General features: G+C 27.9%; 2 protein-coding genes across 2 annotated transcripts in view; both read left to right on the top strand.

The window, feature by feature from the left end:
- The first annotated feature begins 6,282 nt into the window (after positions 1-6,282).
- Positions 6,283-12,045, top strand: part of LOC123265150 (coiled-coil domain-containing protein 43) — a 50,147-nt gene continuing 44,384 nt past the window's right edge. The window contains exon 1 of the mRNA XM_044728805.1: positions 6,283-6,408. The gene's annotated coding sequence lies outside the window, so the exon portion shown is untranslated. The remainder of the gene's footprint in view (positions 6,409-12,045) is intronic.
- The window catches only part of LOC123265094 (semaphorin-5A), a 127,704-nt gene continuing 121,957 nt past the window's right edge, over positions 6,299-12,045 (top strand). The window contains exon 1 of the mRNA XM_044728710.1: positions 6,299-6,408. The gene's annotated coding sequence lies outside the window, so the exon portion shown is untranslated. The remainder of the gene's footprint in view (positions 6,409-12,045) is intronic.

Raw genomic sequence — 12,045 nt, forward strand, 5'->3', positions numbered from 1 at the left:
AAAATAACTAGGGTAAAAGACCCCATTAGTGGCGGGGATCCCATTACTGATACTTTCTTTGATTTTGGTACTTATTCAATTAAAGAAATCATTAATTTCTATTATGAATATATTATTTCTAATCTTTAAGATCTTTAAATCAAAAAAATTTTTAATTTTTATTCCAAGTAGAACATTTTTTTATTGAAAGAAAAAGTGCCACTAATAGGGCTTAGAGGTGCCACTAATAGGGTCTTTTACTTTATTTGTTTTATTTTGCAGAGTACTAAGTATGCTTAAAAATATGTAAAGCCCCACAACGGAACAATTACTGGAAATTTTTATAATGTTTTTAACAAAAAATCATAAAACAAATTTTTTTTTTAAATCTCCATGTAAAAATATTTCAAAGAACCATAAGAGAGTATTCTCTAAAATATTTTTTTGCGTCAGTTTATTTTATGAATAAACCGAAAATTGGTGAGGTATCTGCTAATTTTAATATTTTAATAAAAATGAATTAATAATTATAATTTATACAATGTACATGATAACTTATATAAATATACATAATGAATTTATAAAATTTTTCAGACACGTTTTCGGCAAAAATATAGATAAGATTTTTTTGTATATGTTAATTAAACATATAGGTGATTCTCTGTAAGGATGGTTTTCGCTGTCCCAGGCATTTTTTTATTGGAAAAATTGTTATTTTGTTACTAAAAAAAATTTGTTACGAAAGTAAAAAAACATTTCTATTTAGAGCATTAAAAACTAAAATGAAATAAATTTTGGTTTTTTTGCTATAAATTCGTAAACCACTGAAATAACAGTCCCCTGGGCTGTCTCATTCCCAAAATTAAAACTTTAAGATTAAATTTTAAGTTATTCGTCCACAATATATAATTTGGACCATAATGTTTATAAACTTAATTATTTAACTAACTAATTAGTTAATCTTCTTCAATAAAAAGTACCGAAAATTAATTTGTTTCATTAAATTCATTAAACCAAAGTTTGTCCCAGGCATTTTAAGAACAGTTCCTTGCCAGAAGTTCAAAGCCAAAAAAAAAAAAATCCAGCATGTTATTTTACCTTTGGTAAGGTTTATAAGGATCTAACTAGCCTTAAATTAATAACCATAGGGCTGTTATTAGCGCTTTATCGCCATTTTATTTAGTGTCAAAGCACCGTTTGGGCTGGAAATATGTGTCTGGGCCACTTTAAAACTCAGTCCCCTGGCAACTATTTTTATTTATAATTTATTTATAAAATTGGATCCATAAGTCTTAATAATATTTTAATTAATGTAAACATTCAGAGAACTTGAAAAGTTGAATGCATTGAAATAGTTTACTTGATTTTTCTCAATTGCAAAAGACACACAAATATCGAAAAAACAAAATTTAATTTGGCTGTTTATTTATTATCATTAAGCTGATAGTTTTGTAGCTCTTGTTAATTTTTTTTTTCTAATAAAATCAAAAATAATTTGGTCGGACAATTTTGTGCAGATTTAAGACGTCCTTACAAAGAATCACTCATATATATTTTTTTGTGGTAAGAATTCTATAAAACTTTTTAGAATTTTATTTCCATCAAATCAATTAATAACAAATCAGGAAAATGGAAAACTATAAAAATATAAAAAATCTAACAGATAAATAAATCATAGTAAACAATTTTTAAAAAAACCTACTTTATCATCACAAGAAAATTATATTTCTCTATAAGAACTACATGTGGCGTTGCTTGTACTTGTAAATGAAAGGAAAGTATTAAGTCAACAAAGTACTCTGTTGTAACTGTCAATCATTATTAATTTATGCTTACAAACATATACTTCGAGATCTTCGCAAATGATCAATTTTTTTTTCTACAATAAATGTAAAATAAAAAACAAAAACTTTTTCTTTAATTCTCAAACTTTTAGTTCCCAAAAATATGAGTTCTTAAAGATCAAAATTTTTTTACAACTAATTTCAAGGATTAGAAAAATTATTCAATCAAAAATGTTTGCATACAAAGATTTTATGAAAATAATATTAAAAAAAAATTTACTAAATTTAGCTGTAAATATTCAAAGCTAAATTAATTTTTGTAAGTTGAATTGATGGTTGATAAATTGAATAAATATTGAGATGAACACAATTGAAATTTAAAAGAGTTAAAAAAAGAAAGCTTGTCCGGTATCTCGTTAATCATGTCAATACACTTTACCGTGTGCGTATGCGTATGATATCAGTTGTAAAAGTGCCTCGCCTACATAATACAGCATATAACCTGGTGTGTCAAGAAGATTTAACGATGTCGAAACACCTCATTGGATATTTCAGATGACGGTGAGTTAAATGATATGCTTGATACTTTGGCGTCGTCGATCTGATCCACCATCGATTATATTATTATCATGACGATGAAAATTGTAATCGCTTCCCGATGAAATGATATATGAGCTGCTGCACGGAAGAAAAAAGTTACTTGATGTGAGAAAAAAATTTTCTTTAAAATTTCACTTTTGATTTAGGATTTTCAGTTCGAATTTCTTCGAGAAATCCGCGCTCAATATCAAGAAAATGATACAAAAAGGATGAGAAAAATTAAATTTGCTATTTGAGAATTTTATCAATTCAATAAGACGCTTCATTATTTTCAAAAAAGATAACTTACATTTTATCCAAAAATTTATTCCCACGGTAAAATTCATTCAATTTATTACCAACTTGCTCCAAAAATATATTCCAACAATTTTTTAATTTTTGAAATCTTAAACATTGATAATGAATTAATTTGATGGGTAAGAAAAGAAAATTTGAATGAAGAATATCATTTTGTAATAAAATTTACTTCAGCTAAAGAAAAATTTTTTTAATTCAAGAATTTTTCTGTTTGATTCAAAATAGTTTTACCCTTCAAAAATGATTTTTTTGTTTCAAGTATTTATTCACATAAAGATAACATATTATTGAATCGAGAACTTTAAAAATCGAGATTGTGGAAAGAAAATTAAATTTGAAGCATTAACAATTAAAAAATCATAATTTATAACTAAATAAATAATGAAAATTACAGAAAAATTGAAATTTTTAATTTCAATCAAATTAAAAATCCAAAAATATAAATTACATAAAATTTAGAAAAATGAGAGTGTTTTTTGCTGATTTCTGTTATTAACCTTCAGATTAAAAATTTTTCCGGGCCAAAAATAAATCAAATTTCAAGACGAGAAATTCCTGAATAAAGGCATCAAAGATTTTCTTAGAAATAATTTTGTTCTCGAATCAAGAAAATTCTTCTTCAATAAAATAATTTTTTTTAGTGAACTTGTAAATCAGAATTCCTACTGTCAATAAACAATATACATTATACACATAAATAAAAACAGTTTTAAGTATGACTAAGCACTCACCAGTACCAGCAGACAAATTTATCTAAAAACCACCAAACCCAAATCTTAAGAAGACAAAAAGACCTATGGACACTATTTAGACCCATTATAAGATAGCTCTAAAAAATGTCGAAGCGATAACGATAAGTGATCTGTGCCTATCTACCTTTGAATGAAAATCATTAAGCTAAGTAAGGTAAAGTGTTTCACCTTTTCAGGAAAAAGAATTTTTAAGCTCAGCAAAAACATTTTTTTTTGTTGACTCAGTTCTTTGTCAAGAGACGCATCTCGTTTTGTTTTTCTTAGTCTCTTCTTTTCACTACTTCATATAATTTTTCGTGGCATTAGGATAGTTGAAGGAGGACTAAGTGTTTACATGCAGACCTCCAAAGGATTTAAGAGGACATTCAATGGCAACACATTGTGATATTTTGGATGAAGCACTACGGGAGGTTACGGAGATACATTAGTTTCCATTTTCGTCTATTCCAAAAATTTTTCTCAGAGTATATAAATTAGATTGAAAAAAAGCAGTCTAATAATACTAAAAGAAATTAAAAAAGTTGAAAATTGGTTGAAATGATTTTCAATAATTAGTTTTTTGTTGAATTTAATTTAAAAGATTTTTTTATTCAATTGTTTTAAACTTTCTCACTAAAGCTCGAGTATTTTAAACTTCATTTCAACAGTTACAGTATAGAGTGTATCAACTTTTCGTATTAAATATAAATAGTTGAATTTCTATTTGCCGAAAAACTTTGAAACTAATAAACCGATTAAACTCGGGAACTTAAATTGAATTTTTCCGGCCATGAATTTTTACTATTAGTTGGAAAAGTAACGTCTTAAGTTTCTCCTAAAATAATTTAGCAAGTGAAAAAAATCGTGACATAATGACCGAAGGGTGAAAATGTAGTTAGTTAGAATTAGAAGGGACGAAAGTAATTTAATTTTAAAACGCTGTTAAGTGCTTAAAATTAGTATCTTATCTTTGTTTAATGTATTGTGTAAAAGCAGGTACTAAATAACAAAGTTAGTTTTGAAAAATCTATTAAAAATACGAAGGGTTCGAGAATTGCGTTCCAGGTCAATGGGCCATCTCTAAGGACAGATCATTCTACTGTTCTTTTTTTTTTTTCTTACAAATTTGAATAACGTATTAATCTTTCTTGTAAAAATTTTTAATTCGTTTCTACACTATTAATTAAACTAAATGATGAATGTCCGATATTCTATTAATAAACCGGCAATTAATATATTCGAATAAATACATCAGTTGTAAAAAAAGCGATAAGTAAATTTAAAAATTTGAATAATAAATAAATCAAACTTTTTTTAGCTATTTATCATGTCACTAATTTTCTACTCTATTTACCATGGTCAGTACCTGTACCTACACATTACATCCCTCCAGCACAGTTCAACACATACGCGCTCGTACATGTATATACATGCATACTTACATGTATGCATGCACACATATTAATAGAGTACTAGCTTACTTGTCAAAAAATTGTGTAAGGACGAAAGATTAAAACTAGTAGGCTGCAGACTGGCGCCATTCTGGCGGTCATAGTTGGAAACACATAACATAATAATCTTTTTTTTTTTTTTTTTTTTTTTTTATGTATATTATACATACCAATTCATTTATATTATATACACTCACACATTCATAGACACTCGTATACATCCATAATATTACACACGTAATAATAGTACGTAGATGTTAGTGAGTTAAAAAATTATTATTAATATTTAAAAAATTATTTTGAATAAATTCAATAATTTTTTTTCAGTTTATTAAAATTCTATTTTAAAAAACTATTCTATCTATAAAATTTTCACGATGAAAAATTTGTAAATATATTATGTGTAAATATTAAAAAAATCTATCTCTAAAAATTATTTCAAAATAACTACCTCTATCCCTATCAATAAGGCTTCATCCCCATAATTGTCTATGTTTTTTTATTCATCCTTTAGTTAATTAAGTTCAAATTTCACCTATTCAAATTCCCATTGATCATAAAATAATTCTCTAAATTAAAATACATGAAAGTCTTGAAGTTAGTCAAAGGTCGAAACTCGTAAAAAACGGGCCACGATTCATTATTGGTCAAAATTTAGGCGCGCGCATGGCGCGCTATTTAAATTTCTAGTTGATTATAAATTGGAGTTAAAATTCGCAAAAACCGCCAGTAAATTCGTGATAAACCAACACATATATAATACATACTCACTATCTCTCTCCAGCTTTCTATCTCTCTCTCTCTCTCTCTCTCTCTCTCTCTCTCTTTCTCTTTCTTCTGATCCTATACACATACCAAACTGTAGACCGTATTCTCGTATATTGCGGGATACTCTTACTACAGGGTTACCCACTCTTACAAAGCAACGTCAAAGCTGAACTCAACAGAAGTAAACTTGTGGAGTAGTAAGTTTCAGTTGAGCGTTGTTGTACCACGCTACACCACGAGTTGTCTTTCGTACGATCACGATTTTACGTTCAGTCAGTACCTAACTACGGTACATAACACTACTACACGGTATATACGTACCATCCATAAAATATATATATATATATATATATATATATATATATATATATATATATATATATATATATAAATCTCGTGCGTTTATTGCTCTCGTGCGTCATTCAAAACAGCGCGGGAAAATATAAACAAACAATTTACCGACTCAAATTGAATATTTACCACCAAGTTCAAAACCTTAATCGCAAGCTTTTGTCAAAACATCCTACAAAAATTATAATTTTTCAAAATAAACCCGTGAACAGTTGAATTGTTAAATTATGTGCGACTTTTCGTGGATTTACTCCGATCAGTAACAGTAAAATAATAATTAAGTGTAACAAAACTTCGATAAACATGGAATTTATTTTGGAGTGATAATCGATCGTCGACCTAATATCAACATTTGTTTACTGAGTTCTTATTTAATTCAATAATTATAATTATCATGTGTATTGTGACTGATATTTCGATGACTGCTGAATTATAAATAACGATAATGTAAGTTTTAATTGATAAGAATTTCTTAATTTTAAATTTCGTTCCAGTGCGGGCTTTTTTCAATACCAATTGCTTTAAATTGGAGATGATTAATGCACACTTTTTATTAGATCGTTTATTTTATTGTTATTAGATGTTGTTCCATTGGTCCTTATTAACAGTAATGTTAATGTATGCTGTTTGAGATATTTGTGTACTTGTACTCTTTTTATTTAGAGTCTTTAAAGCCGAAAATTTGGAGTATTTAAGTCCTTCAATCTGAATCAAAATAATAAGCTTACTCTTTTTTAACTTCCCGCTAAGAAAATCGAAGATTTTCAAAAATCGGGAAGTTATTGTTTTCACCCCGTTTAACGAAAATCGAGTTTTCATCGAATCTCGACGTTTCGAGGTCCTAGAAAGCTTCCCTGACTATTCCCGCGATGGTGTCTGTATGTGTGTGTGTGCGTGTGTGTGTGTGTGTGTGTGTGTGTGTGTGTGTGTGTGTGTGTGTGTGTGTGTGTGTGTGTGTGTGTGTGTGTGTGTGTGTGTGTGTGTGGATGTATGTAAACCTCTTATAACTTTTGAACGGCTCGACCGATTTGATCGCGGTTGGTGCCATTCGAAAGGGCTTGACCAAACTTAGATTTTGTATATACACTGATAGAAGGATTTGTTTATAGTTAAAAATATTTGTTAATATTTAACAAATCATTTATTAGAGACCACTTTTTAGTCCTTAATAAATATTTCTTAGTATTTAAAAAGATTTATTAATATTTAATAAATGAATATCAGATTTATTAAATACAAACAAATTATTTTAAATACTAAGAAATATTTGTTTAATACTAAAAAGTGATATCTAATAAATGATTTGTTGAATATTAACAAACATTTTTAACTATAAACAAATCCTTCTATCAGTGTACTTTAAAACGATTCGGACCAGTAGATTTTGAGAAATCGCAAAAAAACTACAAAAAAAAATTTTTTCAAAAGTGGTTTTTTTGGAATAACTTTTAAACGGCTTTATCGATCGATTCCAAAAACTATTCAGCTCTTAAGATCAAAAAACCACGTCGATCGCCGTCAGTCCGGTCAAAATCGGTCGATTCGTTCGTGAGTTATCTTGGACGAAAAAAAACCGAAAAATGTGTTTTTTCAGAATTACTCCGAAATTTTTCGTTTTATCAATTTAAACTTGAAGATTCTTCATGAAGCTTAAAAACTGCGTTGAATGCCACCAACCGCTTGAAAATCGGTTCATTCATTCAAAAGTTATTGCGATTTGAAAGTTCAAAAAATAGTGTTTTATCAAACGTCTATCAAACTTTTAAGCTCGAAGAGCTCAAAAGCATACGAAAGCTATTTTTTTTAGCATGGAGAGCTCAAAATAACACACAAATTGTATTTATGAGCTCGAAGAGTTCAAAAACGCGATAAGTACAATTTCAAGCGTATATAGGTATAGAATTGGCGGAAAGTTGCAGGGATGGCCTTCAGGGTCAACCGTTTTCCTAATTTTTTTTATCAATAAACTGAAAAACTAATTTGATTCAAAAAGGAGAATTTTGAATAAAATAATTGGAAAAATGGTTGACCCTAAAAGTTATCCCTGCAACTTCCGCTAATTCCATATCTAAGCGCTTGCATTTATAATGTTTTTGAGCTCTTCAAGCTCAAAAATACAATCTATTTGTTATTTTGATCTCTCCGAGCTCAAAGAGTTAGCTGTCCTAAGCTTTTGAGCTGTTCAAGCTTAATAAAAGTCTGATAGAAGTTTAAAAAAATACTATTTTTTGAATTTTCAAACCGCAATAACTTTTGAACGAATCAACCGATTTTAACAGGCTTGGAGGCGATCAACGTGGTTTCTTGATGTTAAAAGCTGATTAGTTTTTGGAATCGATCGGTAGAGCCGTTTAAAAGTTATTCAAAAAAAAACACACTTATAGAAGGATTTGTTTATAGTTAAAAATATTTGTTAATATTTAACAAATCATTTATTATCCCGAGTCGAAATTTTAAAACTCTAGTTCAACCTAGTAGAGCCGGTTTCCTTTGATGTAGACATATGCCGCTCTGATTTAAGAACCTTTTTCAACCTAACTCGTCTTATGTTAGGGTAAGGAGGATTGAGTTGGGGTTTAGTTTAAATTTTAAGATTCTGTTTCAACCTAACTCGTCTTGCGATCAGGGTGAGGAGTATTGAGTCGGGGTTTAGTTTAAATTTTAAGATTCTGTTTAAACCTTATACGTCTAAAATCAGGTTGTAGAAGAATGAGCTGGGGTTTAATGAGAATTTTATCGCTCAGGCTTTCTAGGGTGAAACAGAGACTTAAACTTTATAAATTTTTTGAAGTTAATAATAGTAATAAAAATTATTATCGTGATTTCGAAAATGTATCAATACCATGAATATAAACCAATTTAGGCTATATAAGGTTGAAATAGATTTTAATAAAACCATGCCTGACACTTTTTCGTTTGAGGTACAAAAATCCTATATATTGCGCAAGCCCAGCTAGGCTCTAAAAGAATGAAACAGGGTTTTATTAAGAACCTTCCTCGGCCTTAACTCACCTGAAAATGCAGTTAAGTAGGCGCTACTAGGTTGAAACAGAAATTAATTTCAACGTAGATCGCTATATCTTAAACTCTATTTCAACCTAGCACACTCTGACTTTAGTCTAGCTAGGTTGAAACAGAATTTAAGCAAAATAAAATTTCGACTCGGGATAGAGACCACTTTTTAGTCCTTAATAAATATTTCGTAGTATTTAAAAATATTTATTAAAATTTAATAAATAAATATCAGATTTATTAAATACTAAGAAATATTTGTTTAATACTAGAAAGCGGTCTCTAATAAATGATTTGTTAACTACACTGATAGAAGGATTTAGTTCTATTTAATAAGATTTAGTAACAGATACTAATTGATTTAATAACAAACCTTTCATTACTAAATATTTAGTAATAAGTACTAAATCATTTATTAAAGCCCATTTAGTTCCATCAAATAAATATTTAGTAGTATTTAACAAATGATTTATTGGTATTCAATAAATCGTTTATTGGTATCAAAGAAATTAATTTTTTAACTAATTTTAGCGTGTAACTTAACTCTATAACTTAAAATAAATGAAAATAATTCAAATAAACAATTTTATGTAAAAATATAAGGTATTATAAAGAAAATAATCTCATTAAATTATTTTTTTTGTTTGAGACATTTATAAAATTTAAAATTAAACAAGTTTTTAACATATCAATAATAGACAAATTGAAAAATATAAACTAAACTCCACTGAGAAAAGATATAAATAGAAGTCATTTATTGGGAGTATGTGTGTTTGTAAAGGTTTGATAAATCTCCCAAAATCGAGCTGAATAAATTAATCTAAGTCAGTGAATAGGTTATGTATCACATAAACATTGGAATTAAAGCATAGCCATCTACCGACAATACTTACCAAATAAATATTTAGTATCTGCTACTAAATATTATTTGGTGGAACTAAATATTTATTTCCATGTAATAAGGCTTTGTTCATATAAAGAAATCATTTATTAAACTCTAACAAATAATATTGATGGGTACAAAATATTTGTTTCTCCCAAATAAATGAATAAAAATTTTGTTACTAAATTAGTTTAGTACTCCGTACTAAATCCTTCTATCAGTGTATTAACAAATATTTTTTTGGTACAAATAAATCCTTCTATCAGTGGCACATTAAAAAAAATTTTTTTTCGTTATTTTTTTGAGATTTCTCAAAATTTACTGTTCCGAATGTGTCCAACTTGTATTCAAAATCTAAGTTTGGTCAAGCTCTTTAGAATGGCTCCAACCGCGATGAAATCGGTCAAGCCGTTCAAAAGTTATAAGAGGCTTACACACACACACACACACACACACACACACACACACACACACACACCATCGCGGGAATAGCCAGGGAAGCTTCGTAGGACCTCAAACCAAGATCTTATGAGAACTCGATTTTCAAAAAAAGGGGTAAAGACAATAACTTCCCGATTTTCAAAAATTTTTAATTTTCTGAGAGGGAAGTTAAAAAATTATTTTGAGAAATTTAATGTTTTTAATACAAAAAAGAATATTGAAAATGATTTTTTTTTGGTTCAAGTTTATTTTCTATCAATAAAAGATTATAATATTTGTTGAAAAATTTTTGAACCAAGAAAATTATTTGTATAATTTTTGAATGAAGCGGAAAATTTTTTGAAACAAAAAAATTTATTTAAGCCAAAAACAAATTCTTCAAATGATTTTTTTGGTTCAAATGAATTTTTTTTATGGATCATATACAGTATGATAAAAATGTTTTTTGTGTGTATGATGAATGATATGCGAGCGCTTCCTGGTGTAAAATTGTAAATATAAAGTATGTTCTTTAATTTAAAAGTAATATCGTCAGCGTAAACTTGCTCACATACTTGATATGACGGAAACGGTTATTTAAACGAATTTTAACTCCATGGTTGTATTAACAAGTCTTGGAACCTGTTGATCACTGCATAGTACTGCTATATTTGACTTCGGAAGCTTCGGTAAATTATTATGGAACACTGTCATTAATTTGATACCTTCCACGATTTATTTGATTTTCTCACATTATGTTCAGAGATATTTTTATAAAATTATATTTTGTTGGAACATATATATATATTTATTAGTGTGTAATTTTGTTCTTCATTTTTTCTGTTAATTTGGTCCAAAAATATGCTTGGAATTCAAACTCATATCATATTAAAATTAATTTTTTTTTATGAAATTCACAAAAATTTGAAAATTTTTGAAGCTTAAGAAAATTTTTTGATAAAAAAAATTGGATCAAAATTTTTACTCATAAGAATGAAAAATTTGTTTTGAAAATTGTATTGGCAAAATAAAAATTGACTCATTAAAAATACAATTTTTATTAATTTTAAATTTGAATAAATGTTAATTGTAATTTTTTTTAGACTTTAAAATATTAATAAAATTAGATAATAAAAATTGGCTCATTAAAAATTTCATTTTTATTAATCTCAAATTTGACTCAATATTAATTGTAATTGTTTTTTTTTAGACTGTAATTTAATAATAAAATTGATTAATTAATTACTAAGCGTTTTTTAAAACAAAATAGTCATTAAATATAAATATTGCGGACAAATAAAACATTTTTTCCCCAGTCGAATTCAAGCCCGCAACCTGTTACTAAATAGAATTCGCAATAAAATTAGTGCAAAATATATAGTGCATATTGTAACAGTTAACGGTAGGATCATATAATAATTCAACGCACGGAAGTGCGAAGGTCGTTTACATCCACCAGAAATAAACAAAACAAGCCCGAGTCAAAATCTCCAACGTTATTCCAACGTTTCCAACGTCTCAAACGCGATTCCGTTTCCAACGTCTCCAACGTTATTCCAACGTTTCCAACGTCTCGAACGTGATTCCAACGTAACAAGCGTTAACTCAATGTTTTGAACTTTACAAATAAATAAAAATATATGTAGACATGAAAGACAAAAAATTTATATAATGTATAGTGATCATTCCACGCTAAATCGACCACCTTTGAACCCGATCCCTTCCAAATTTTTTCAAAGTGGGATTCCTTCATTTAATGTTTTTAACTT

Source organism: Cotesia glomerata, linkage group LG5 (assembly GCF_020080835.1).
Source record: "Cotesia glomerata isolate CgM1 linkage group LG5, MPM_Cglom_v2.3, whole genome shotgun sequence".
Classification (NCBI taxonomy): Eukaryota; Metazoa; Arthropoda; class Insecta; order Hymenoptera; family Braconidae; genus Cotesia; species Cotesia glomerata.